A 27,900-nucleotide genomic window follows, 5' to 3' on the forward strand; every position below is an offset into this window, starting at 1 on the left:
CAATTCAGCTGTGCTGCTGGAAGGAGTGGAGCCTGGCTGCACCTCTCCTAGTCCCATTTAAGAGCTGACTACCAGGGGGGAAGGATTTTTTTCTGGAGATCCCTTCTTTGGGGTTTTACAGCAAGCCCAGGTAAGCGTAAGCACTCTATCTGTTCTTTCTTTGGTGTATGTAATAATCTGCTTAGCCAAACTCTCTTGTGTTTCGTAATTATAATGTCTGTGTATTCATTGATTATACAGTATAACTAAGGTTTTCTAGCATGTGTTCACTGCAATTGGGAATTATCTAGGGCAAACACGAAAACCTGGCAAACTGTAGCATTGTGGAATAAAGAGAAATCCTGCAGTAGAACAACTTGCAAGCAGAGGCGTCTAAGCAGAGAACTAATTGCTTAATAGTATTTTTTTATTGTTTGTTTTCTTGAGAGCAAGAAGGCAAAATGGAAGTCAAGAAGTAAGAATGGACATCATGAAAACATCAGCAAGAATTTCCGTTCTAAAAGTAAGCTAGAGAAGGAGTCTGTAAATACTTACAATTCCACATTAATCATAAATTGTTTTTCTTGAGTTCCTATATTGAAGTTTATTTAAATAAGAGGTTGACATAATCTCTGTTTATGCTTGTGTGTGCATAGCAGTGTATTTGGAGATGCTCAGGTAGTAGAAAATGGTGGGCCAGTAACTCAGTCACTCTGTTACAGCAAGAAAGGGATGTTTTAAATTCTTTATTTATTAAATATTTAATTTAAATATTATAGAAGTAGTTGCTAGTCAAAAATGGATTTTTTTGGTTCCCAGTCCTTACCAATACATTTCTCTGGTCTTGAGTCAACAGATGGGTTGTTCATCACAAGATGAAGAAAATCCAGCAGAACTGTGTGGAGCACTGAGGGCATAGCCAAATAATGGATCGTCAGTACCAGATGATGTATGTATTTCTTAAAATTCCCATGTTTTTATGTAGCAGTATAGATGGCTCTACTTATCTTGTCCTTAGTGCACTTCAAATACTTTGATTCCAGCCTGTTCTGACTTCCTTGTCAGTACCAGCTGGGGTACAAATCATCTCACTTGACATCAAACCTGTAACCGTTAGGTGTGAAGTTAAGCTGGCTGAAGATCAGATTTGGCTGCTATGGACGTTCTAAGTGCATCTACAGAGGAAGCTTAATCTTTCCCATCCCAGATGGCTGTCTTGAAAAGGTATGGATTGCTATCCTTAATCACTTCTTTCTCTTTGCTGAATATATAGGGAATGTAAATACTAACTTAAGATAGTATGTCTAATTTTTGGATGGCTGATTCTAGAGAACAGAAATTCTATTCTAAGGAGGCACACAAATCCTTCCATGCGGTACTGTTCTTTCTGGGATGTGGTGTCTTATGTACTTCGAGGAAGATAACAATTTAACTGCTCTGTCCTGTACTCCTGGTGTATTTGTTTTGTGCTGGGGGAGTACTGGTCCATTAGGATCCTGGTATGAAAGGCACTCAGAGTCTGTAAGGTACCATTTGACCTGCTGGATATTAGATCGAATGCTAAAAGGACAGAATAATAACTAACTGCTGTCCCTTTAGATGCTAAGAACCCCAAGTTATGCAGCACCGAAGAAGCATCTGATCCATGCTCAACACTATGCAGACCCCTTATTTGAAGGGGTACTCCCATTTGGATAATTTCCCAACATGCCAGCTTTTTGCTGTACTTCTAGACAAAGGCAGGATAACCCAAGTGGCATAATCACTGGTACTAAATGGGAGCTGGAGTTTTTGTGAAGGAAACTTAAAACTTGATTGCAGTACTGAATCAACAGGTGAGAATGATGCCTAGAGCAGAGATCCACGGCAGTTCTAGCCGTTCGTTTCTGTTCACTTGTAGCCTTTAATGTCAGGAAAGGAGTTGAGCACTGAGCTGTGTATGCTCTGTTTTGCTGAGAGTTGCAGCGTGACTTATTGAGTCAAACTGCCATCTCTTCCTGGAAGGCAGGTTCCATTTAAGACACTTTTGTGGCTCACACACTCCAGATTATGCAGATGCACGTTTAAAGGTTGTGAGTGACTGGCTCTGGGTCTTCTGAAATGCTCCTTTCCTACCTATCTACTTCAACAAGTAAATAGTTTTGTGTCAAGTTAAAGATCAGAGGGCATTATTCTACCTGATCGTATTTGTGGCTTGGAGACAATCATTATGGCAGATTTCCTGCTTTGAAGAGTACTGCTATGGCATTTAGCTAAGAAACAGAAATTCTGTTGGAAAAGATAGACCTCTTCTGTTACTGAGGCTTACTGTGTAGAAGTGCTTTTTTGGGAGAGCAGTTTGAAGGAAATCGTCCTGAGAGCTTGAGACATTTCTAACTGTAGCTGTTTAGATCTGTTTCCAACCACCACAGAGCCGACAAGAAAGCTGCCCCAACTCCTCTGTAGAGGTCTGATGTGACTGATGATGGGGCAAGGCCAGGGCCTCCTTCTGTTACCTATCCCCCTGTCAAGGAAGAAGCATTGCTGCAGTTGTGTTTTCCAGAAGAGGTGGCAGGCCTTGGCAGTGTGATGTCTGCGATGCTTGCAAGGAAGTCAGGCTGGTCCTATGTAAAAGTGAGAAGAATCATCTGGATAAAAAATCATCTGGTAAATATTGCCTTCATAACCTGGGGTTCCCTTATTGCATCCGTGTGCAGAGGGACTGGGCTTTTTCTTGGTGATGGACTGACAAATTAATGAAGAAGATTCAGTATGGATCAGATAGATAGAATTGGAGCTGGAGGTCTCAGCAGCAGTATGAGATGCCTAAACAGTGTCATCCTATGAACTCAGAAGGCTCAGGGTGCATTACAGTCATACATGAATTCATGGAGTTCAGTAAAAGACTCACTGTAGGGGTTGCATGGTCAAGGCATCTGGCTTTTGTTCTGAAATATGCTGCATTTAACACACTACTCAAACTGATGGTGTGGGGCCAGAGCAATGGAAATCTGTGTCCTAATATGCAATTAAGTCATATTATGGGCCTTGCAGATAAGGTCAGACAAGATTAGAATTTCCCTTCTCCTATTAGAAGCTTTTAGTAGAAAAGAAAATAAAGCTTGAAATCATACTTTTTTAAAAATTATTATTATTTGGAAGAGAATATCAGTGTACAACACAGGAAACACAGCTGAATGAAAGGATTTTCATTTGCAATTGGCTTGAAGCTAATTTCTATTAGCATCTCTTCTACCAAGATTTAATAGCAATCAGAGGGCTGAGGAGGCTTCCCATGCTCTTCAGCTGCAGTAGCATGTGCAGTGTCAATTTACTGGATCCGTAGGTGAAGTCTGTGCCCTTTATCTCAAATCCCTGGGCACTGCCTGCCTTTTAACTACATTTCTGGCTTTTCATCTGATGTTCCTACCCCTGTTTACAGATACTTGATTTTTGCCTTGGTAATCCAGTTTGGCTTGAAACTTTATTCTGGACGATGAGCTTTAATCTCTTACTAAGTTAACAAGAAAGCAGGTATGGTTTTAGGTTTGCTCAAAGAAAGCTTAGCAGTGATTATGTGGGGACGTTTTAGAAGTCAAGGTCTAGTTTCATTTGATTCTGTTTTCTGTATTGTTTACCATCTCTATCTTTAATGTCTGGTGGCATAGCTAACTTCATCTCCCCAGCGTCACCGATTCATTCCTAAGTTTGTTGCTTGGATGAACCTCAGCTGTATTCACTCCTCTCTGTGCCTTATTCTCACATTTGGTCGTTTCCTCTTTTTTTTTTTTTTTTTTTTTCCCCGGCATTTATTGAAGTGCAAACTTTTCCATGTAGTCCTCTTTTTCCTTTGGTGTCCAGACAGTACTACCTCCTCTTCATCCTGAGCTGATGAGATTTATTGCCACCCTGCTTCAATCTGATCAGGCAGTCAGGAACAGTCTTGCTGTTGATGGAATTGTTAAAACTTTCCCAACTGTGCTTTTTAAGAGTTTCCAGTCTCTTGAGTTTACTGTGGCAAGATCAAGGTTCTCAGAATTCTTGTATGCCTATTCATTATGAGTAAAAATAATGTTTTTCATCTGTCAACTGAAGACATGCTCAGAGTGCTAAGTAAACATGCTACAACAAACAGCAAGAAGGCTAAGCCTTTAAAATCCCCTTCATTTGCTGTGATTTGTGACTGTTGTCTTCCATTTTTTGAGTTTTGTAGGACTTGTATCTAACCCGCTTACCCTGTCGCATTCATTCAGATGTTGTGCAGGTCAGAGCAGAAGTCTGCATTTGTGCGTTTGAGATTTGCTGTAGTTTGAGTCTAGCTTTAATATATTGATTCACTGGATGAAGGACTGATTCAGCCTTGATGTGACTGTTAAACTGCAGTAGATAGAGACCTTGACTACAGCTTGCCCAGCCTTGAACTTGGCCGTCATGATCACTTGGGCACTCCTCCTGGAAAGCTGCTGAGTATAAACTTAGCCTGAGAAGATGAATCTGTTAAATTGTCTAATTTTTAACAGATGGACTTCCTGAGACGCAGAAGTCTCTGTTATTCTATGGAAAATGCCTTTCAGAATTGAGGAGGAATGTATGAAAAGGAATAATATGCAAAACTTGCATTTTCTTTGGCTATGGGATACTCAGAACAACTTAACAGTTACGGTTGGCATGTCAGTAATGTGAGATGAGATGAAGCTTCTTTTTGAATCTGAAGTTTTCAAAACTTCAGAGATGACGTAGATGCTATTGCAAAATAGCATAGTGGTTACAAGTGACATGCCTTTTTACCCATATAACAAGCAGAAAAGATTGTGTATTATTTAGAATAATTTAGAATAATTCAAATAGAATTAGAAAAAATCCTTTATGTAAGCAAGAATGAATTTGGTATTCCAAGCACTGTCATTCATGGAAACTTGTCAGTGCTCATGTATCATAGATATCTACTGGGATACTTACAAATACATGCACTTAGGTACAAGACCTAATATTTGCAAACTAATGAAGATCATTTAGTTCAGACACTGAAACTAGCAAAAAAGAATAACCTTAATAAAATAAAATAACCCCACAATTATCAACTGTTAGGATTCTAATAGGCTTTTGTAACAAGTCTTTGTCTCAGATACTAAAAATACCTTTGGAGAAGACAGATGGGGAGCTTTCTGACTGGTTTTGTGAAAAGGAATTTCCTCCTGTATGACCTGATGCACTGATGTGTGTCCAAGCTGCAGCTCATTTCAGAAGTGTTGCTGAGCTTGTTAATGGTGTGTTGAGAGAGCTTTTCCTTATCTGAAACCACTCATTAATGACACAGAGGTTCTAAATAACCTTAATTGGTTTCAAATACCTATATGCTGAACTCAATTACGTAAATTTGATTTCTCTTCATTCTTTGGAGATAATTTGATAGGAAAATCTTCAAGTTAGCTAAAATGATCCCATTCGCTCCTGCTAGTATAGGTATTGCTATCCACATTTCTTAAATAATCACAGATTTCTGTAAATTGCATAGTTAGTCAGGATAAGACAGCTGTTAAGTTCCCCAGACTGGCTCATATTGCATTGTATACATTACTGTTTTTGAAACATTGCATATGCCTCTGCTGACAGCACTTTCATATCTTCAAGATTAACCTTCTATTGAGTACAGTGATACCATGGCTTTCATATTGCTTTACCCCAGCCTATGCACATCTGATTGCTTTTGTGGGTTCTTCCTTGTATAGGTTTGATTTCACACATCTTGACAGTATTGACCTGTATTAAATTGTATAAAACCTTTTGCTTGGAGAGTAATAAGTGACTTTACCCCGGAAAGAACAGAAATATTCCTTCCCTCCTTCCTTCCTCCCTCACTTACTGCTTTGGCTTATTGTTGGAAATGCAGAACTCCTAGAGATCTTATTTCAAGTGTTTCAAATATTCTCTACAATACTTGTCATTAATTTATGTTATTGCTTTTTTGCCCACATTCTATTTAATATATGGAGCTGGCCTCAGTATGAACCTTGAGAGGTTACCATCCAGGAGCATTAAAGAGATTTAAATCCCTTAATGTTCAATGCATTAAAAACTATTTTATGATATGGCAATTAAAAATGACATGCTGTGGAAAGTAAGAGGATCCCACAGAGTATGTTACAGGTATGGCTCAGCAGAAAATGAGCAGTATGTCCAACTTCTCCCCTTGGCCTCTTCTTATCTCATAAAAACTGTAACTTTCAAAACATAAAGGAAACAATACAGATCTCTACTGGGTTCAAGGATGATGTTTTGTTGCAGGATGGAAAGTTGCAAGTTATTAGAAAGAAATGACCATTGAAAGTGGTCAATTTATGGTGCAGGAAATCTAATTTCTGGAGCTGTGTGTGCATGTATGTTCTCACTTCATCACTGTTTCCAGATGATGGGGCTACAAACTCAGGCAGTAACCATCATCAGTCATCGTTAGTCTCAAAGTTCAGATCTTCTTTCTGACTTTTTAGAGATCATTTGAGATGTTTGTAGCAATGGTCATGGCATTCTCTGTTTGGCTGCAGCTCTGACTAAATGGAATGGAATTATGAAGGAGAACATAGAAGCTGATATTCCCTGGGCAAACCTGCATGCCAAATGTACCTTTCGCAGAAAAAGATGTAATGTTTTAGAGCTCAGGAGAGCTGTAGCCACACGCTGCAGGCATATTTGATGAGCTTGCATTCCCCTTCTGTTGAATCAAAAATCTGGGCTAAGAAGGAACTTTGTAGGGAAGAGAAGATAGAATGTGTTCCTTTCCAGGCTCGCTTGGGAAATGTCAGGTCTTTCTAAAGGCACCATTCAGCCACCGGCCTTTTTTGCCAAAAAGATAACAAGACAGCCAGCACTGCAGAACTGAGTATTCTCCATGTATTTACTCATAGCCTGAAATAGACTATGGCAGTTGTCTTTAAGATCATCAGTATACAGTTAAGAAGTGAGCAGCTGACAAAGGTAAGGGCACACCAATGAGTCTTTCCATTTTGAAAGATTTTCATGTAGACCTTAACTCTAAGTATTACAGATTGATCACAGTCACAAATCCCATCTTTCATCCCAAACCTATTAAGCTATTGCAAATTGACCTTATCTGAGCCCTGTTCTTTTTCCTTTTTTTAACTTAACTGCTTATTATGTATTCATTTTATGTAGCTCTTATTTTTGCCTTGCCTCGAGCTGGCAGTCACTTTAAGAAAGCCATCTAAAAAACTCTCTATCTCTATTTAGTATGTAAGTAAATCTTGTTGTGAATTGTAGGGTATGCGTATCTTTGGTTCATCTCCTGTACTGCATAATGTGGCAGTATGGCTTTACTCTTTCCAAAGCAGTATGCCTTCTCAGAAAGCACTTCATTGACAGCTGAAGCTGTTCCTGTGGTTTTGAAATGTCAGGGGGATAAGAAATGCCATGTGGCAGCAGCAGCTGTGCTGGCTGCATCTCCTCTGTTGTCTGGGGGAACATCTGATAAGGTGCCCATCTTGCACCTTATCTGTGGCTCCAGTGGAATGTGTAGCAAGGCAGAAGCAAAAGACTTGAGCTTTGCAGCTGTGAAGAAAACCTACAAAATAAGACAGTTACTCACAGCTTGAGATAAAAGTGACAGATGTGAATAATGAAGAAGTCCATGTGATATCTAACCTTCTTCCTCATCTTCCTCAAAGCAGAGATTCACTGTCAGACAGGCTGCTTCAGACATTGATCTCGTATTATCACACATCTGGAGCAATGACAGCCTTTGCTTACTGCTTACAGGGAGCCCTCTAGGGTAAATGCACACACAAGTGTACAAGGAGAGTTAGCAGTTGTCACTCTTCCCAAATGCACTGTGACATGGGATGTGTTCAAGGTAACAGACTTGCTGGAGGGGCAGATTTCCTTGCAGCTTTATAGGAAACCTGAGAGCTCAGTGCAGAACTCTATGATAAAACACCCGTAGTAAAATCTATTTGAGAGGTGAATCCTCCTGGTTTCCATGAAGTTTGGGACTCCCTAATAATGAAATTAAAACTTGCACGATTGGAAATTATATGTTTGGTTCTTTTGATCCCACTGGACTTTAGTTTTAATATTTACCTTCCTGCCTATTGGGGTACTTGAGTAATTTTAATCTGCCACAATATTATGCAGCTCCTCTCTTTAACAGAGTGGTGTAGGCTGTTACCAACTTGGCTGAGGGAGCTGGCATTGTTCAATCTGCTGGAGAGGAAGCTCAGGAGAGACGTTATAGCTCTCTCTACCTACCTGAAGGGAAGTTGTAGCCAGCTGGTCTTGGCCTCTTCTCCCATGTAACTAGTGACACGACTGGAGGAAATGGCCTCGAGTTGCACCAGGGGAGCTTCAGGTTGGACATTAGGAAATAGTACTTCTCTGAAAGAGTGGGCAGGCACTGGAATGGGCTGCCCAGGGAGGTGGTGGAGTCACCGACCCAGGAGGCATTCAAGGAACGTTCAGATGTTGTGTTGAGGGACGTGGTTTAGTGAGAAATATTGGTGATGATCTTGCAGGTCTTTTCCAACCTCAGTGATTCTATGATAGCAGGAGAAATAGTTATTGCATATCCTTTTTTTTCTATTCTGCATCACTTTGTATTTGGGCTGCTGCTTGGGATCTGCTCAGGATCACAGATTATCTTAAATACTTTTGATCTATAAAGATGAAATAAGAATGAAGATGGGGTGGATTTTAATATTAGCTTTTGGGTGAATACGAAAGATGTAGAAAGGGATTAGAAATATTTTGATGGAGAGAGATAAAAATAGATCTAGTGGAGATTGTAGAGATTGAATTGTCTTTCTTCATGTATCAAATTTGTTAATAGAGAAAGTGCTTTTTAAGATCAAGCAAAGGTGACAAATTTTAATTAAATCATGTCTACGGATTTTTTTTCTGTTCTTACAAAATCATCTGAAAATGTTGTAAAGAAGACTGCAACATTTCAGAGGAGGAGTGAGATTCAATTTCCAGTTGATTGCTTTCCTGAACGTAGGTGTTCTCATGTCGGTGTGCACATGGAGCTAGGAACTTGGCTCAGTTCCCCACATGCAGGCACTGATGAAAGTTGAGGTGCTCTAGGGTGCTCCTTGTTTCCTGCTGCTGGCACAGACGAGTCTGGGTGTCTCTGAAGCTGCCTGTCACGTTCAGCAGTCCTGTATGTGCTGAACTGCAACACAGTTATGTGCACTTTTAAGGCCATGCTGTTGGATAAGGTGATGAGAGCACTTGACCAGTATAGGGCAGTGCAAGAACACAGGATTCAGTATTGTCTTGAGACTTAGGAGAGGAGAAATAAGATTCAGCTACAAACAGGCCCAGGACTGGGAAAGGGTCTTCCATCCCAGACAGATCCTGCTGATGAACTGCTCAGCATAGAGTTGCCTCCTGCTCCCCAGTGAGGAAACATCAACAAGAGCAAAGCTGAAAGCCTCGTGATCAGGGACTTTGCCTGAAAGAGGGTTAAATGTGGCTCTAATTCTTAGTCTGAAAACCATATCAACAATTTATTCAGTTACTGTTTATAGTAGAAGTAGCTACACAGGCTTACAATCCATACAGGCTCCAGGAATGCCTTCTATTTATGTGCATTTTTGGTTTGTTTGTTTTCCCGTTGATCTCCAGATGGGTTCTTCATTTGTTCACATGAGAAAAAAATGAACAGAAGTAGAGAGGTGTGAATTGAGTGTGTGTATATACTTTTACATCTGTTCCTTGTGCTTCGCATGCTCTATAGGAACGTAGGTGACCTGGATGCAAACTCCATAAGGCTGTGGGGGAAACTTAAATATATCCCTACTCCCTGGGTGGCAATTAAGTATTTGTTATCTTACAGAAGGAGGCTGCGTATGAACTGAGATGCCTGTCAATTTCTAATGACATTTCTGTAAGTCTTGTGGTGAAAATGGTGAAGACAGATGAAAGGCAAGTATGTTGGTTTATTAAATGATCATTCTTCACATTGAATAGCAATTTCATGCACTCTGAATCCAAGTATTAGAGCCTCTTGTTGTTTTGTAACTTGATCACAGCACAGTAACTCCTAAGCTAATTTCTTAAAGGCTCATCTGTAGTCTCAGCTGATTATCCTCCGACAGTGAAATGTTTGGGATGGAAAACAGCAGCAAACGTAGATCACTGATTTATTTTATTGCAGCCATTATGTCTACCCTTGGAGGCCTTATAAGCAAATTCTGTTTTCCATGTATTCAAGCTGGAGTAAACCTTTGCTCCAACAGTACTAAATGTAACTATCTGAAATGTTTTGTAGTGTATCAGTAGTTAAGAGTGAGCACCCTATTCAGAGTCACTGAAGTCCAAGACTTGCAGGTAGCTGTCAGAGCTGAAGACAAGTGGCTCTGTGGGCATGTTGCATAGCCACGGTCCCGCATGCATCCCTACTGGTGGACAGGCTGTCGAAGTGCCCTGTGGTTCCCCTTCAGCCTCTGCACTTTCCTTCTCAGGAAATCAGAGTAAGAGATCAAAGGCAGAGAGAAGGTGCACAGTGTTTTGCCCACCTGTATTTTCTGGAGAAGTGCCTTCAGATGCCTTGGCACAAGTTTTTCCCTAATGATTTCGTAGGGCTTTGCACATGGCTGCAGACTAGCACTGTTTGAACACACAACATAAAGGTAATGTAGATGCCCTGCTCACAAAGAAGCAAAATTGTTTCTGACAGATTCTTGGAGATACCGGGTAAAGTATTCACAGGTAGACCAGTAATCAGAGCAAGAAAAATTGTGCTCCCCCAACTGGTGAAGGGGCTCTATGGCTACACAGCACTCCTTCCCAGGAAGCAGCCTAGCTCCAAGAGATCCTCTCTTGTTGTGGTCTTATGATTTTTGGTCAGTATTCCACATCATAACATCACACTGTACTGGGAGTTAAAGGGTTAGTACTGCAGCTCAGTGGCTTGTCAGCATTTTTGGTTTCCTGGTCTCACAAGAAAAGAGTGAGCTACAACTCCCAGAAGACTTCATTGTTCCATTTCCATTCGAACAAAAAGATAAAACTGGCGGAGTCTCAAGACTGCCTCTCTTTGCTCTCTGTGCTCCTGGCTGTCTCTCCTATAGCATTAGAGTAAGGAATGCAGTTTTGTAAACTCTCTCCTATTTTGAGTTGTTAACTCCAAATCCCATCATATTCTATTATCTCACATTGTGCCACTATATTTTGTAAATTAAGATTTTCCCTTAGTTCACTGCTGCTGGTTTTCTTGCCTCTTCCCCCACCCTTTTGTCTTCCCAGTCCATAGATCCCTTAGCTCCTTATCACCAAACCTGGCAAAACTACGACAACTTCCTTCAGTGACTGGCCCTTACATGAGCCCAGGCTAACAGAAGTGGACTTATTTTCTGGAGAACATTTTTGTCCTTTTGTTTTTCTTCTAAGACTGTGCAAGCTTTGGGTAGCAGTGTCATGGTAGGGAAAGGAGAACGTGTGGACTTAGCAACAGGTAGGACATACTGCCACCTGCAGAGCCTGAGTTGACTTCAGACAGAGCACAGAGGGCACCTGAAGAATGGGGGATAGGGCATAATGGATATACCTCATCTTACTAGAGGATCATTAGGTGAGGTAACTGGAGGTAAAAGGTAAAGGAGTTTACACTAGACAGCAGGGATTTATCTGAGCATCAGCTTAGTAAGGGCTGTGCAGAATATCTCATCGTGCCAACCTAGCTTCTCCCCATCTCACTTTTGAGCGCTGCACAGACTTTTTGACGTGCTGTACTTTCTGACGTGGTGGGACTCAATAGTCAGGAACCAGAGGAGATAGACCATACCCTCTCAGCCCACCTGGAGGGTTTGGTTTGGAAATGTCTTGGGCTGATGCAAGCGAACAAATCAGGAAATAATTTTTGCTGCTGTATCTTCAGTTAGTGAGCAGGTGTAGCTTGTGAGCTCTCAGGGCCAAATCAGAGAGTATTCAGGAAAAGCAGCATTACCTTTAGAGTGAGGAACCACTGATGTGATGAAGTTCTGAAGTGTGGTCTAAACTACTTAAAGTAAACTCCAGATTGAATGAATATAGCTTCACATGAAAAATGAAGCTGTGTAAATGCTTACAACATGACAGTCTTGAAAAATACAGGTCTCTAGGTGTTAGATTCTTATATCCTATTAGGGAAAGAAGTTGTGTGGTTCCTAATGATTTCATCTGGGAGCACCCAAGGTACAAGAAGAGTAATTTCAGAGAATTTCAATTGGAATCACAGATTCTGGACGGGCACCTTTGGAGATTTTCTAGTCCACTGCTTGCTCAGGCAGGGTGTTGCTCGCAGACGTGTCCAATTGGGCTTGAGCATCTCCAGAAATTCCATCACCTCTCTGGGCAATCTGTTCCAGTGTTTGACTTCTCCTGGAGTAAAACTGTTGTGTTTTTTGTTTTGTTTTTCCTATTTATACAGACTTTCACAGGTGTTCGCTTTGTGTTCATCACTTGTTATGCTGTCACTGGGCAGAATCTGGCTCCCTCTTCTTCATTCCTTCCTATCGAGAATTTATATCATCAACAAGATCCCCCTAAGCCTCTTCTTTTCCAGGCTGAACAGTCTCAGTTCTTTCAGCTTCTCTTCATGTCACATTATCCTCTTCCTTTGTTACTTTTGTGCCCCTTCACTGCACCTGCTGCAGTAGCTTCCTGTCTCATACCAGGAACCCCAGAGCTCCAGATGTATCGCACCAGGACTGAGTACAGGAGAGGGAATTCCTCTGCTGACCTGCTGTCAATGCCTTGCCTAACGTGACTCTGGAGGTCGCTGACTTCCTCTGCTGTGAAGGCACAGTGTTGGCTTGTGGTCAGCTTTTTGTCCTGCAGAACCCAGATTCCTCTCTGTAGTGCTTCTCCTCATCCTGTCGTTATGTACTGAGGAGTCATTCCTTGACAGACACAGGACTTTGCATTTCTTCTTGTTGAATATCACATGATTCTTTTCAGCCTAATACTGCAGCCAATCCAGCTCCCTTTGAATGGCAGCACACTCAACTAGTGCCTCAGCAGCAATGTTGTACCATCTGCAAACTTGATGAGAGTGCACTTTGTCCAGACGTTCAGGTCATTAATGAAGATAGACAATGTTGGCCCTGATGTTGTCCCCTGGCATACTTGTTGTGGTTTCAAGATTTCTGCTATTGGTATTCCACATCATAGCATCAGGTAATGCACGGGGAGTTAAAGAGTTAAGGCTTCAGTTCCATGGACTGTTGATAGTTCCAGGTACATTTCACAGAAGAGAAAGAATGAACTGTATCTCCCAGAATACTTCACTGTTCCATTTCCATTTTCTGTTTAAAGGGAAAGAGAAAACTGGGAGTCATGAGACTTCTTTTTCTGCTTGGCTCTGCAGTGTATGCTCCCTATCTGTCTCACCTTTAACGTTAGAGTAAGGCCTTTGGTTTTGGACAATCTCTTGTTTATTTAATGTATTAGCTACAATTCCAATTGTATTGTGTTACATTGCATTCTCTCACACTGTGCTCTAATACTTAGTGAATTAATTTTCTCCCTTAGCTCGTTGCTGCTGTTTTGTTTTTAGACCCATCACAGGGTCCCCCTGTGCCATTTAGTCAGGGAACCAGGTCGAACCAGGCCAGAACTGTGACAGTGCTGTATCTGAATAACTGGGTAAAAGGCACGAGGTGCACTGAGTAGGACTTCTGCTCCACCATACGTTTTTGTTGAGTTTGTAATATAGAGCTGGTTGTATGGAAGTGGAGTTTAATTGTAACTTTCCTAAAATCAGAACGCTGTAATGTTGTAATTCCAAAGATGTTCACTATATGTTTCCCATTTACAAGTATTTATAGCTGACCTACTGTTACTGAATCCTTGCTAATTTTGTATTTACCTTTATTCTTTAGAAGATATAATTGTAAGGTGAGAAGATGAAAAATTCATTGCACTCTGCGGAGAAGAAAGACAATTTTCTTTGTATGAATGGCAGAACAGCCCCATGGCAAGACTTGTAGGGTGAGTTAATACCTTTTTCTGGAGTAACTGAAAAAAATAGAGAAGACATGAAAGCTGCTTGCAGTTCTGAAATGGGGGATATGGCAGAATAATTAATATTGACCTCCAAAGGTAAATCCAGACTGAGAACAGTTGTAATGACTGCAACTGCACAATGTTGCTCAGTTAAGGAAAAATTAAATGTAACGCAGTGGAGAAGAGGAGAAAGAAATGAAGAGTTTAGTGTTCAGATCACATACACGGAGCCAAAAATTTCTATATATCATGTGTGAGATGCCTCTGCTAAGTGAAAAAACATCATTGATTTTTTACCCCTACAGACTAAAGCACCATGAATTTCTACCAAACGCTGTGAGTATGATTGCTTCATCACATTTTTTCCACTCTCTGTCAAGACTAGTGGGGTAAGAATCCTCCACAAGGGAAACACTGGGGCAAAAGTACTAAGAGAATCTTCTGGGAAAAGGTGAAAAGGAGTTGGAGTGTTGTCTGTAAGAGTGGATGTGATGATGCCCCAAATTGCAGGTGTATTTTGGATGTTGGCAGCAGTATTTTCTTTGCATAACTCTGCTTCATGGTGTGAGTGGTGAGAGGCAGTCAGAAAGCTCACCTGGCTGTCTGCTCAACAGGGATCACACTGAACCTCTATTTCAGTAGCGAAAAAATGGTGAATATATGATGTCTGACTGTCTGCTAGCAGTCAGTTTGGGTATGCAGTTTTTTTGGGAAGAATGGTGGAACTGAGCAGACAGCTGGCCTTCTAGTTGTCCCTGAAAAGCAGCTTATGCTACCATGGCTTGGAATCACAGAATATGGAATCATAGACTGGCCTGGGTTGGAAGGGGCCTCAAGGATCATGAAGCTCCAGCCCTCATGCCACGGGCAGGGCCACCATCCTCCAAATTTAGTACTAGACCAGGCTGCCCAGGGCCCCATCCAACCTGCCCTTGAACACCTCCAGGGATGGGGCATCCACAACCTGGAAGATCTTCCTGGAAGATCTGGGCTTTCACTTAGGGACTACCTGAGTTCAGTAACTCCTCTGCTGTCCATAGAAGTACATGGAAATTGTGAGTAAATGATACTACAGCACATCAACCAATATTAGTACTGCTGCTAATGCTGATGGAGGTAAATGAATAGATGTAAGAAAAAATGGGAAGTTAGAAGACACAAAGTTGTCCTGAAACATTTGCTGAGAGTTTTACTCACGTAAGTGTTTCCATGTGTTAAAGTGGGACTGTTCATGTACATGAATACATCTTTGAGGGATTCACTCGTTAGCAACGTCATCTTTTTCACTTTAGAAGATTTAATGTGACTGTTGTACTTTCTTGAAAAGACAAACAGATATTTTACTGTAGTATTCTTTACTTCTACATCTTTTTAGTTGTTTTACATAAACTGCTTTACATATGTGAATTTTTGAGATCTTTTATGCTTCTCTTACTGTATGATTGTCAATTTCTATATATGATTCAAATGAATGACTTTTAATATTGTAATACATTCTATTGGTTATATTGCAGTGAGTCACAAATATGTCTCATGCTCAGTTTCCTCTCATTCCCTTTGATCACTCTGTGCGACTGATTTCTCAGTACTGGTGTGCTGTCTTTCATGTTTTCTGTCTTTTCCTTTTGCAGAAATTGCTGACCTTCACACAATCACCATTCATCCATACTCTGTTCTCATCGAAGTTAGTATAACCACAAGCTTTAGGCTTCTTTTTAGCTTTACTCTTTCTCATCTATCATAGATGAGCTGCATTTAAGCTACAGCCAACAGTACCTCCTTGCAGGTCCACGCACTGGAGATAACGGAGGTCCTTGCTGTGAAGAAAGGGGAATAGAGATGCAAGGGAATGATGGAGCTGAAAAGAAGTACAATAAGAGAGTTTGGCAAACTTTTTTCACAGGACAGAGATTGATCAGTTTGCTCTCTTCTATTTATGAATCATCTGGAAGTGGGCTTTGCCACAGTGTATGCTCGATCTGCGAGTTGCTTTTGAGTTAGTTACTATGACTATCAGCCTTTCTATTAATTTGTAATGTGTAATAATCCAAATCACCTGTTTGATGTCTTTTCCTTGGTTCAGAGATTCATTAATCCCACAAATGGCTTTCACTATAAATGTGAGTACGTTGATATAACGTTCTGTTCACAAATCTATGTTCAGAGAATAGAAGTAGTCCTATCTTAATTTTTTTTCCACTTACAAACTGCCATAGACTGCGCTTTCAAATTTACATGAGAAGAACATGAACAATGACAGTTATCACTGTCATACAAATGAAATTGTTATCCTATTGCTTTACGAGCTAAGGAGAAGGATAATGAACAGAACAGATAAAGCAGCAGAACTATTCCTTGTCCTTAAAACATTTAAGTGGCATTTAATCATCTGGATGATATGGTAGTAACTTATATTGCCACTGGTCTCTCTGAAATCTTTGTGGCAAAAAATATAACTTCCAAGGTCTCTAAATCTTTCTTATCAGTGACATCTCAGATGTAAATGTTCACGCAGGTTCCTACATCAGGTTGCTTTTTACTGTCAGAATTTTACACAGAATGTTTTCTAAAAGCTTTACTACTTACTGGGTAATGAGTCCTCACGTGGAAGGAACCCAACCCTTGAAAACCAAAATGTTGGTTATAATAAAGCAAAATAACAATATGCAGTAATGCAACATTAATTAAATAACTTTTCTCGGGGAAAAAGTTCATAAGGTATTTTTCATCAGCTCACAAATGTTCAAGAGGAGTCCATTCTGTTAAAAAGAGCTCAGATACTTCCAGTACTTAAAGCTGAAGATACATGTTATGAAGTATGAAATGTCAGGAGATGCCTTAAGGTACTGTCTACTCCATCAGTGCCTAGAAAGACAGGATCAACCACAGATGTATGTCATTCTTTACCACTGTCTAACTTGTTATTGAAACTCTCAGATGACGTAGATCCTGTTTGTTGAACCAACAGTACATCTCATTGTTTAATTAGCTCTGTTTATTCTTCCTCATGTCTGCTAGGATTCTTCTGTACTTCAGTTTAAGCCATGCTTTGTCTTACTGTCAATGGATTTATGTAATCCATACGTAATATGTATGTATGATGCCATGGGCTTCTCCTGCCCTATTCCCTACAAGGCTTTCTCCTCTCTATCGTGTAAGCCAGTTGTGAAGATTCTCTTTAAATCCTAATGATTAATGTTTTTCTTTTTCATCTTTATTATTTTGCCGGTCTTCAAGGAATTGAGAAAATGACAACATGGCATAGAACTGTGGCTTAAACTCTCTTCTAACAGCTGTCACTAAACCAGCCATCTGTACAGTATCTGTAAGGATTCCTAAATATTCATTTTTCTCTGTTTTTTGTTTTAGAAAAGATGATGGCTGTACCACGAGACACGAAGGACCCGAGAAAAGATGAAACAAAGGTCACTCATCTCTGGGCCCTGCAAACAGTGCAAGGCAAAAAACTCTTACCATCCCGAAGGCCCGTTGTTGTGCACACCACTGATGAATCATCAAATATCCAGTGTGGAACCCTGCAGATACCAGTAAGGTGTGCCAATTAACAGGGTAATGATGTAGATTGCTCTTACTCATAATAGGCCATTAATTTTCTGGTAACTCATAATACAAATAAGACAGTAGCTATCCAAGCATCCCAGTCACCTCAATTTCACATAGTAGTTTACCTCCAATGATTTTCTTCCCAGTGGGAAACTGTCCACATGGATTATTATAAAACCATTTTTCTTGTCTTTCATATCCCCTCTGTTTCCACTCATTTGTGCAGTCTTCTTCCCAGATACTTCTACTGAGAATGTCAGTAGGAAAAATACAGCAACAATAAAGCCAATGAGACTTCTTGCTTGCCTGTGAGAAACAACAGGTGTAGAGAATCCCTCTTACTTATCCCTGAAGAATAAAACTAGGAGATTTGAAGTTGGACAAAGGGTTGCTTTCTTCAGTTCTTCAGTTCCTCTTTAAAATATATAAATATAAATATAGCATTAGTGATAGGGTACCACTTTGCCACTTAATGCTTTCTCAAAAACATGCTATTGTTGCTAAGAATCGTATCGACCCTATGGGTTTTGGATCAGCTGTATCCTTGAGAAGTCTCCTAAAGTCTCTCTGCTCTGAAGCAGACACTCATGCAAAGAATAGGAGTGCTAGAGATGGAATACCACATGTGCTTCAGAGTTTACACACTGCGTAGTGCTACAGGCAAAGAGGCATAAAGGAGGAAATATGCAGAGCAGATGTGGAAGTTTCATGTGAGATTATCTTCTCCTCTTTTACCAGACCACCACTAGATTAATTCTGATGTCTTTTGCTGACAGGTTTACAAATTATCTCATTAGTTCCTGTGAGTGTACATTCTTCCACTCAGTGAACAAATAAGCAAAGACAAAAGCAAAACCAAAAATCACAGCAGGCTGGAATTCCTACACTAAGTACAGGTCAGGCAACACAGCTATATGATGAAAGGAATTCACACAACAGAACTGAACCAAACCAAACCAAAAACATCTTGGTGAAGGCTTTTAGTTAGAGGTATCTGGTTCAGCTTGTTATTGAAGTAATATATTGATCAGCATTATTGTCACATTTTCCTGGACCCCATAGGCATTCTGCATTGCCTCTAATTGCTACTGAAATATTTCCTATTTTTCTGTAATTTTCTATGTTTCTCTAATTTTCTTTCAGAATTGTGTTCCTACTAAAAAATCCAGTTTTATACAAGCCCTGTTGTTAAGTACTATATATTAAAAATATAAGTACGTAATATAGTTAAAATTTAAAACAAAGGGTATAATTATACCCTTTTTCAAAGTGATAAAATTAACCCTTTTCATTTATAGGAATATTTGAATACTGTCTATTTATTGACTACTTACAAATCATCTTATTTCTAGATGAGCAAAACTATTTTTGGAACGTGATGTTGCATGTGTCCTTTTTAAAAGCTAGAAACTATGCAACACTTCATAAAGTCTTACAGGTCTTACAGTCCATGCTTGCAGTATTTAGTTTTGAGGCATATGGCTTTTAAAGCTCATCTCCTTAATGCCATTTGTGTGCCAAGTTTACAGCTTGGCTTCCAGACTGGGATTCTCTTCTTTGTTCTAACAACTGTGAATGCCTAAAGCCCTAGCAGATTGTCTGAAGGATTTGTTTCCAATTGCTGCTCATGTGGAAATTAGTGAGCTACTTTGACACTTGTGAAATACACGGATCACTTCTTAGAGCTTAAACATGTCTTTTTTTTTTTTTTTTTGAGGAATTGAATTTGAATAAGGTAAAGTGGGATAAAGATTAAAAAAGACTGTGGACAGCTTAGAAAGTAGGTGGAAGGGAAATTTTCAGGACTCTACTAACAGTGCACAAATCACATAGGAATGACAGAGATCAGAGGCTCATGGAACAGAGGCTGAATAAATTACAGAAAATATCAGATATTATAAGTGAAATAAGATGCCTGTAGGTCGAAATTCCACACCTAAGTAGGTAAGCAGAGCACGAAAGCCATGCAACTGCCTGCCTCTCTTTATCCAGGTGATGCCAGTGACTATGGAGAGCAAGTGACCATGAGATGCTACTACCTCACAGTAATCTGATTGGAAAGGGGCTTCAGGAAGTCTCTGTCCCACCGTAGGACAAGCTTTGGGGTCAGACCAAGGTGCTCAGGGCTTTGTTCATTTGAGTATCTAAAGCCATCATAGCCATATCATTTGCATAGTGATGCCAGCACATGTCAGGGCAACCTGCTCCACTTTTCCAGGATAATTAAGAGGCCTTACCATGAGCAGCTCCCTTCACTAGGTGCATTCCATCAAGTTCCTTGGGCTCATGTCCTGTTTTATTTAAATGCATCCTAACCTGATTGTCCTCTGCTCAGGATAGGTCTTTATTTGGCTTCTGACCTTCCCTCTTTTCTCAAGGGTCAGGAATTCCTAAAGACCAGTCTTACCAGGAAAGACTGAGGTAAGAAGGGCACTGAATACCTCATTCTTTTCAGTGTTCTGCAAAGGGTTCCTTCTTCATTCAGCATTGGGCCCTTATTTTCCCTAGTTTTCATATTCCTGCCAACATCTGTTCCCAAATTAGATGATAGTTATTTGATGGATATGTTTGATTTTTATTTGGGTTGTTTCTTTTTTTCCCCCCTGAAAGCATCAGTTGGTGAGCTCTTCTCTGTGAATTTTCCCTTCTTGTAGCAAGCTGGGGAGAATTTTCTTGCCCTTCTCAAAACTCACTGGCCCTCAACCTGTGGGCTGGAGTATCATCTGGTCTACTTGGGATAGCGTGCATTCTACTTTGCTGAGCATAAATGTTAGCATCTTTGATAAAGCAAGAAGGCGCCTGCCTGGAGGCAAGTACTGATACAAATAGGGAAAAACCTCACTCTTAGAAAACCTTTGACTGCACTGATAACCTGAAAATGGCTTTCATTGCTAGCTGAGAGAAACATATAAAAAAACATAGACTTGATGTTCATGGAGAATGAAAAAATCAAGTACAGTTCTTTTTCATAACGCCCAAACATTCCTGAGTCTTTTCCTCTAGGAGCAACGAAATTGGTTTAGCTTATTCACATCAGCAGAAAGTTTCATTAGGGAAGTTTAATAATTTTTAATAATGTCATGGCATAATATTATTAAACTGTATCTCACGTATTAGAGTCTTTCAGTCAAAATAAAATACAATAAACTATTTCTTTTGTAAGTCTCATGACTAGTAACAAGGTTACTGATTACCTTTCCTGCACAAAGGGAGACTTGTCTCTGTGAAGAACTGATTGTCTTCAGATGCTTGTTGGCAGCAGGCAACGTAGGGTGTTCAGGTATTCAGCAAGTATTCTTGTCCAAAAAAACCTCATGGCCTTGCTATGTTCTGCCCTCAGAATGAATCTGTACCTGTTCTGCAAAGTGGAAGGCTGCACTGGAGTTTTCAAACAACTTCACACGTGCAATTTGTCAAGGGCAAAAGCCACCAATCCCCAAGAAGCTGATAAAGGAGTGGGAAGTTCATTCTATGGCTTTGTCTCTGTCTGAATTGCACCTGTTCTGTTTATATCCAAAACTGTGCTGAATCTTACAGATATTGCTGTCTTATACAGGGTATGAGGACTCTGGGGAGCCAGATTTGCTATGTTATGATCCCACAGATGGAAAAAATTCTGTCAATTTATTTAAATAAGAGGCATAATTCACTACGTCTTTATTCTAGGAAATCAAACTTTGTGTAATAGTAAGTTTTCAAAAGCACTGAAATTGTATTTCAGCGATTTTTTATGTTACCAGTTGTGTAGACTTCTTATGTATTGTTTCTTTTGATACTCTTGGGAAGGAACCAGTCTTTATCTCTTGGTTGTCCTGAACTTTGAGCTGCAGGGAGCCAGGGCAGTACCTTCTTAATTTGTATATACACATTCCAGTCCATGGGTGAATGCTCTGTAACAGAACAATTACTAAAGGGAACAGAAGTGATTTCTGTCACACAGAATACAGTCTGACATTGCTGACTTAGTGTCTTTCAGAAGTGTTGTCTACAGAGTCTTTCCTGACCAGTGACTAGGATCCCTGCCTCATTTGTAGTGTTATCCTTGCTTCTTATATGCCAGTACTGTGGGGATTTGGAGATGCAGAAATGTTATTTAGTCATGCACCACCAGGCTAAACTCAGGTCACCACAAAGTGACCCAGATCCTTAGAGTGGTACCTAAATTTGTCATTTAATAGCAGATGTTTGGACATGGTAGGAGTAATAAGGGTGTCTTTGAAAATCTGGGCCGTTTTGGTAGGGTTTCCTTCTCCAGAGAGGCTTCTCCTACCTTTTTTATCTTCTCTGGGAATGAGCTCTGCATGAGCCTAAATGGAGTTAGTCTGGTTCCAAAGGGGAAATAGAAAAATGTTGCCTTTTATACGTAGTCTAGCTCTTAATACATGTAAGAATACAGGAAGAATTTCTAAGTATTTCAAGAATCCTTGAAGGAAAAGGAAGTAATCCAAATTTATCTGCTGTCAGAATATCAGCCAATAACAGAAAGTCTCTGTGCCTACATTTTCCTACCTCTGAGTCTCTAACCTATAGAGAAGAGTAGTGATACAGCTTGAAACATCACCTTAGGAACAAGGTCTAACTGGAGATTAAACTGAGGATGTTATCAAGATAAAACTGAGCAATAGATGGGGCCCTGCACAGCCTGAGCTGGGGGGGGCAGCCCTGCCCACGGCAGGGGCTGGGGCTGGGTGGGCTTTGAGGTCTCCTGCAACCCAAACCATTCAGTGATTCTGTAATTCCAGCTCCCAGTTTCCATCATCTCTACTATTCAGGGATTTCCAGTAGTGGAAGTGTTACAGCAGAACTTCCTCTTTCTGTTTTGTGACTATAAGCTCTTGTCACATGTGCCCAGGGTTTCCAGGCTCCCTCTCCTGCAACCATGGGACTGGAAGACTGGATTTGGAGGGCACGCAGCAAAACTCCTGTCTGTATGCCAGCAGCGATGGGAACAAGGGATATAGCTGTTATAGCTGCATAAGATAAAAAAAATAAGCAAAAAAAACAGCGACAAAGCTATTTCTGTGCCAGATGAATGTCACATTTATTTTGTACTTTAGATGTTCATTGTGCATTCTTATTAATAAGACTTTCTTGCCTCTGAGCCCTTGCAAATCCAAAGTTGATCAGTAGGAGATAAAAGGAAATATCAGAAAGGGATATTCTTAGGCAAGTGCTATGAGATTATAGGAATTTTTCTCACTAGGAAAACAGACCATACATTTGGCAAATTACTAGGTTTTCTTCCCTATGTTCAAAAGTTTTTATGAAAAATAATCAAAATAAGCCTGAAGACAAACAGCAAGAAGAGTACTCTTCTTTTCCAGTGGAGATAGTTCAGCTTTTGATTTTCAAATACTGTTAGCCATGAGAAAGCTATGGAAAAAACAGAGTCTGATGACTACGTGCAGTGATTAATGTAATTGCCTGCAGGACTAGGCCCCAGATATGTCTCCTATTTTCATCTCGTGGGCACTGTTGGTTTAGGAAAGCTATCAGATGTGTGGGTTTCTCCTCCAGGTGTCTATTAGAACCACAAAATTATATAGGATGTAAAGGACCTCTGGAGGTCATTTAATCTAATGTCCTGTTCAAAATCAGGTACAGGCTAGATCTGGGTGCCGAAGGCTTAACCAGTCAAGCTCTGAGTGTCTTCAAGGATGGAGGTCTCACAACCTTTATGAAAGAACCTGTTCTAGATTTTGACTACAATTTTTGTTACAAGATTTTTTTTCTAACATCCAATCATAATTCCTCTTCTTGCAAGCAGTGTCTCTTGTCCTTTGTCTTTTTCTCTATGAATCTTCAAGAAGTGATGAGTCTTGTTCTGCTAGCCTCCCACTAGCCAGTTGAAGATATGGTCTGGCCCCCTTCCACATCCCAACACTGAACAAACACAGTTCTGTCAACCTCTCCCACATGTTTCTGTAGACAATGGCATAAAAAATAAAAGAAAGGGATTTTGGAAATGTGGTAGAAGGGAGAAAGGTCACTGATGGGCTGCCCAATATTAGATCAGATATATCCTTAACAGATATTAACTTGTATCCTGAACGCTAAAAATGTCAATATGTGTTGAGTGTAGGTTTAATTTTTCATTTGTTAAAAGTCTGTAGGAAAGAGAAGGGCTCTTCAGCCACAGTGCAGCCCAATGGAATACAGATTTTCATGTCTCCTGGTATGTGTTCATATCTTCCAGGTTCCCACAGTCACAGTGCTTTATGTATCAATGTTGCACTGCAAGCAGATAGCTATTTTGATCTTCAGGCACAAATTGGAATATTTTTACCCTACATATTTTAAAATATTCCAAACAAATGATATTTCTGTTTTGAGTTATTCCCCCCAGAGACATCAGTCTACATATTTAAAATCTAACCTCTTTTTTTTTTTTTTTCCATTTCTCAATCTTCTAGATTCCTTTTCCCTCTATTTCATTAGAGACTACAATCTTTTCTATTTGAATAGAACTTGCAGCACACTATTGACTCTTTCATCAAGTTATGGAAGAAGTCAATTAGGCAGTCTTTCCTGTACTCAACAAGAACATCCCTCTGCACTGTGCTGGTCTATCGTGACATCCTGCCAGCATTGCTCCTCTCTGCTTATAGCCCTTCACTGAGTTCATTACTGCTCTAACCTGCCATTCCATGCAAAACAAACTGCAGTACATTTCACTCTTCAAATAAACTATTAACCTGTATTCTTAGAGAGGGAAACTTTTCGAGCTGTGTCCTACAATATAGATTGAGAATATCAGTAGAAATGAGCTCAAAGAAGTGTAAGGAAATATTACCAAGAAGTTAGGAATCAATGTTAAAGCATTACATGTCCTCGCCAGATTGATGCAGCTATATCCCACTTAAAATGTCTGTGCATATGCAGACACCATCTTCAAAGAACTTCTACTATGTGCATACACGTATATATAAAACTATGTTAATAAGATCAGCCATTTCTGTCTTTGCTCTGAATACTTTTGAGAAAGTGTAGGTGGTTTTCTGTAGTATGATGAATACCTTTTCAGATTAAGAGACTGTAAAAAGAGAACATTGACCTAAGAAGGGCCATCAAATGATATCCAGACAAAACAGTGAATGACTGCATTTCTTTGTGCATGGTTATTTCTTTTCCCTGTTTTTCAAGATACCTTGCTGTTTGTTTAAAAATCCCACTAGAAGAGTTTTTCTGTTAGACAGACAGGAACAGCCATACTGGATTGGACAGAAGATGCCTTAGGGTTAAGTCTTTATTGTCTTTTGAGGTAAGCCTTAAAGCAACCTTACAGCCAGTGTGCTATGCCACATGGACTCACTCACGCTCAGCCACAGGCACATCAGTCACACATCAGTCTTTCAGGGACATGCAGGCAAACTCCGAGCATGCCTCTGGGTCCTGCTCTGCTCACTCATTTAGAACAGGCTTTGGGATCTAAAGATGTGTAAAGCAGTTGGTATCCCATCTCTTATGCAGTTGGGGGTTAGATGCTTCAAAGGAGGATTCCTGGCTATACTAATGGTGAAGAATTTTGAAATCAATTAGAATCATAGAATCATTGAATTATTTAGGTTGAAGGAGACCTTTGGATGCCATCTAATCCAATCTGTTGCTCAGAGAGGGTCTGATTATATCAGTTTGCTCAGGGAGGTTTCTAATTGAGTGTTCAACAACTCCAAGGCTGGAGATCCCAAAAGCTGTCTGAACACGTTCCAGTGTTTGACTATCCTTATAATGAGAATATTTTCCTTATATCTAATTGGAATTTCCTGTGTTCCAAACTCTGCCCACAGCCTTTTTTCCCCCTGCTGTTCTGCACATCTATTAAGAATTTTGCTCAGCCTGGCTCCACCTGCTCTGAGTCTTCTGTTCAGGTACCAACTTGGTTGTTCCTCCTAATCTAGAGTTGTCTGCAGACTTGCTGAGAATGCATATTGTCCTGCCATTGGGGTTAATAATGAGGACATTAAACAGTATGAACTTCAGTGTCAGCCCCTGAAGGGTGCTGTAGTTTCTGGCTGCCAGTTGGACTTTGCACCGCTGATCACAACATTTTGCTATGTTGTTTTCGCAGGGACTGAACTGAGACTGACCAGCCTTTAAGTGACCTGGATCCTTACGCCTGCAATTCCTGAAGCTGGATGAAGACCTGCTGAAATGTTCTTGCCCTGGGGCTCCTGTGGTTAACAATTATTGTATTCTTTATGCATAAGAACTTACAAACCTCATAGATAGTGTATCTAGACTTCCATTAAATAAAAAATGCTGCAGATTTCTTGGCTCTAAGAGTAAACTGGGTTAGCAAATTCATGGGTCTGAAACTGTTCCTGTCGATTGTTGTTCCTGAATATGAGCCAGTACCAATTTTTAGAAGTTCTACTTCTCACTAACACATCTTCATTAGGTTCCTTCAGAATCCCTTGCAATCTTCTCTGATCTTGCCAAATGAAATAATTTTCAACCATCTGCAAAATTAATTGACTGACTCACTGTTCACATTTTTTTTTCTCAGTGATTGTACTCATATAAAACACATGGGGTTCTATCAGACGTTGGTCCTATCATGTTCCCTGAGATGTTTTAAAAGACTATTTTTATTTAAATTTTACAAGATTAACTTATATTGAAATAAAACTCTGTGATCTGCGTTTCTCCAGTTCCCTACCTTTTCTTTTTTCCTTTCTTTTTTTTTTAATAGCTGGAACAGTTGTTACCCTGCAGGTCTCCAGTGGAGCTGCTGATTTTAACCAGAGATTGAATATTTTGATAGCTGTTAAATCCTTTCTGTCTTCAGCATCCGCAGAGCTTTGGAGAGGTACCAGCTAGTCCTAGTGAGTTGTTGTTTGCCAGTTTGTGCCAGCCTCGTTTGCTGTACTTTTCATCTTCAGTCTCTGTTTGAGGCCCATCTTCATTACTTGAAATTACTGATCCTGGATTGGTGAATGAATACTTTTGTTGTGACATGGTGGGAAGGGATTATTCAAAGAATTCTTTAAGTTTATTTGCATTTTTGTTGTCTTTTAGTTCGTGGTTGTCTTGGGCTTGGAGATAACTAATTCACTTCTGACTTCCTTCTTCTGTAATACCTAGAAAGTTTCATTGGGTTTGTTGTATCCCGTGCAGTTCTTCTCCAAATTCCTGCTTTGCTCTTCTGTCTTCTTTTCTGCACACTGTCACTAATGATTTTCCCTTTCCTGTTGACTTCTCTTCTCTTGGGTCAGATTTCTTTCTTCTCAGTGAGATTAAGTGCACGTCAGTAGATTTTTAACTTTTTTTACTTATCTAGCTAACTTCCTCAGCTACTGGCTTATATTTCATATTAGTCTTTCTTACGTGTATATATATACATAAGATTCATTGTATCATTTTTCCCACAAAGTAAAGCTTCTAAGATACTTCTGTTACTGCACAGAAAAATCCAGCTTTAAATAATGTTTTGTGGAAAACCCAGCTAATCATGAAATCTTTAGCTGTCAAGAAACGTGCTGCTCAGTCCAGTAAAGCTACTTCTGTTAATTCAGGATTCCATTAATTAAGCATTCACTTCATCAATGGAGACCACAGTGGAAATGTCAGGAGATGAGGAAGTGGGAGATTTTCCAGCAAGAAACGTTTAAAGCAGTAACCCTGAAGTCAGCTTTAACAATAACCAGAGAACAAAAATTTCAGAGTGCTTGACAGTGGCCTTTAAGGTGAAGGATGAATACTGATCACAAATCAAGTTATCTTTTGTTCTCTTGGAAAAGCTTTTGTAGCTACAAAAGCTAGAGGTTATAACAAAAGACAGCTCATCCCTCCTACTAGCCTTCAGTTCAGTTGACACCTGTGCCACTGGGTCTACCCTGAGGTCAAGTTGAGTTCAGGCTGGGTTTTCACCCTTCTAATTTTCTCCCTGCATATCCTAAGAACTTCTCTGTACTCTCCCTGAATTTCCCATCCCTTCTTCCACAGGAATAAGGTTCTTCTTTTCTCTTGGAGCTTCAGGAAAAGCTCCCTGTTCATCCACACCGGTGCTCTCCCCCACAGGCTCATCTTGCAGCTCAGGGGGATGGGCTGCTTTTGCACCTTCCAGACTTCCTTCTTGAGGAGGGACCAGCTTTTCTGGACCCCTTTACCTTTCAGGAAATAATCCAGGTATGTATGGGGAGGCCTCTCAAGCTTTGCGAAACACAGTTTGATTTCACTGCAAAGGAAAGCGTGCAGCATGCTTCACAGCTGGAAGGATCACATTTCCTTCCTCAGTGGGTGAAGCATTCAGAATTAGATGTGGTGCCAAGGACAGCATCCAGACAGGGAGAGCTGGGTGAGGAGTCTTACAAAACGCATGCAGTGCTGCTTGTAATGATGCTGAGTTTGGTCTGTGGTACAGCTCAAAGTGGTGGCTGCAAA

General features: G+C 40.2%; 1 long non-coding RNA gene across 1 annotated transcript; it reads left to right on the forward strand.

Moving 5' to 3' along the window:
* The first annotated feature begins 1,008 nt into the window (after nucleotides 1–1,008).
* On the forward strand, nucleotides 1,009–25,892 carry LOC149912306 (uncharacterized). Its single transcript, XR_016461917.1, has 4 exons — nucleotides 1,009–1,203; nucleotides 13,830–13,938; nucleotides 17,323–17,506; nucleotides 25,305–25,892. It is a non-coding gene; the product is annotated as an uncharacterized LOC149912306 (long non-coding RNA).
* The last annotated feature ends 2,008 nt before the right edge of the window (nucleotides 25,893–27,900 follow it).

Source organism: Phasianus colchicus, chromosome Z, assembly GCF_987193195.1.
Source record: "Phasianus colchicus chromosome Z, bPhaCol1.hap1.1, whole genome shotgun sequence".
Lineage (NCBI taxonomy): Eukaryota > Metazoa > Chordata > Aves > Galliformes > Phasianidae > Phasianus > Phasianus colchicus.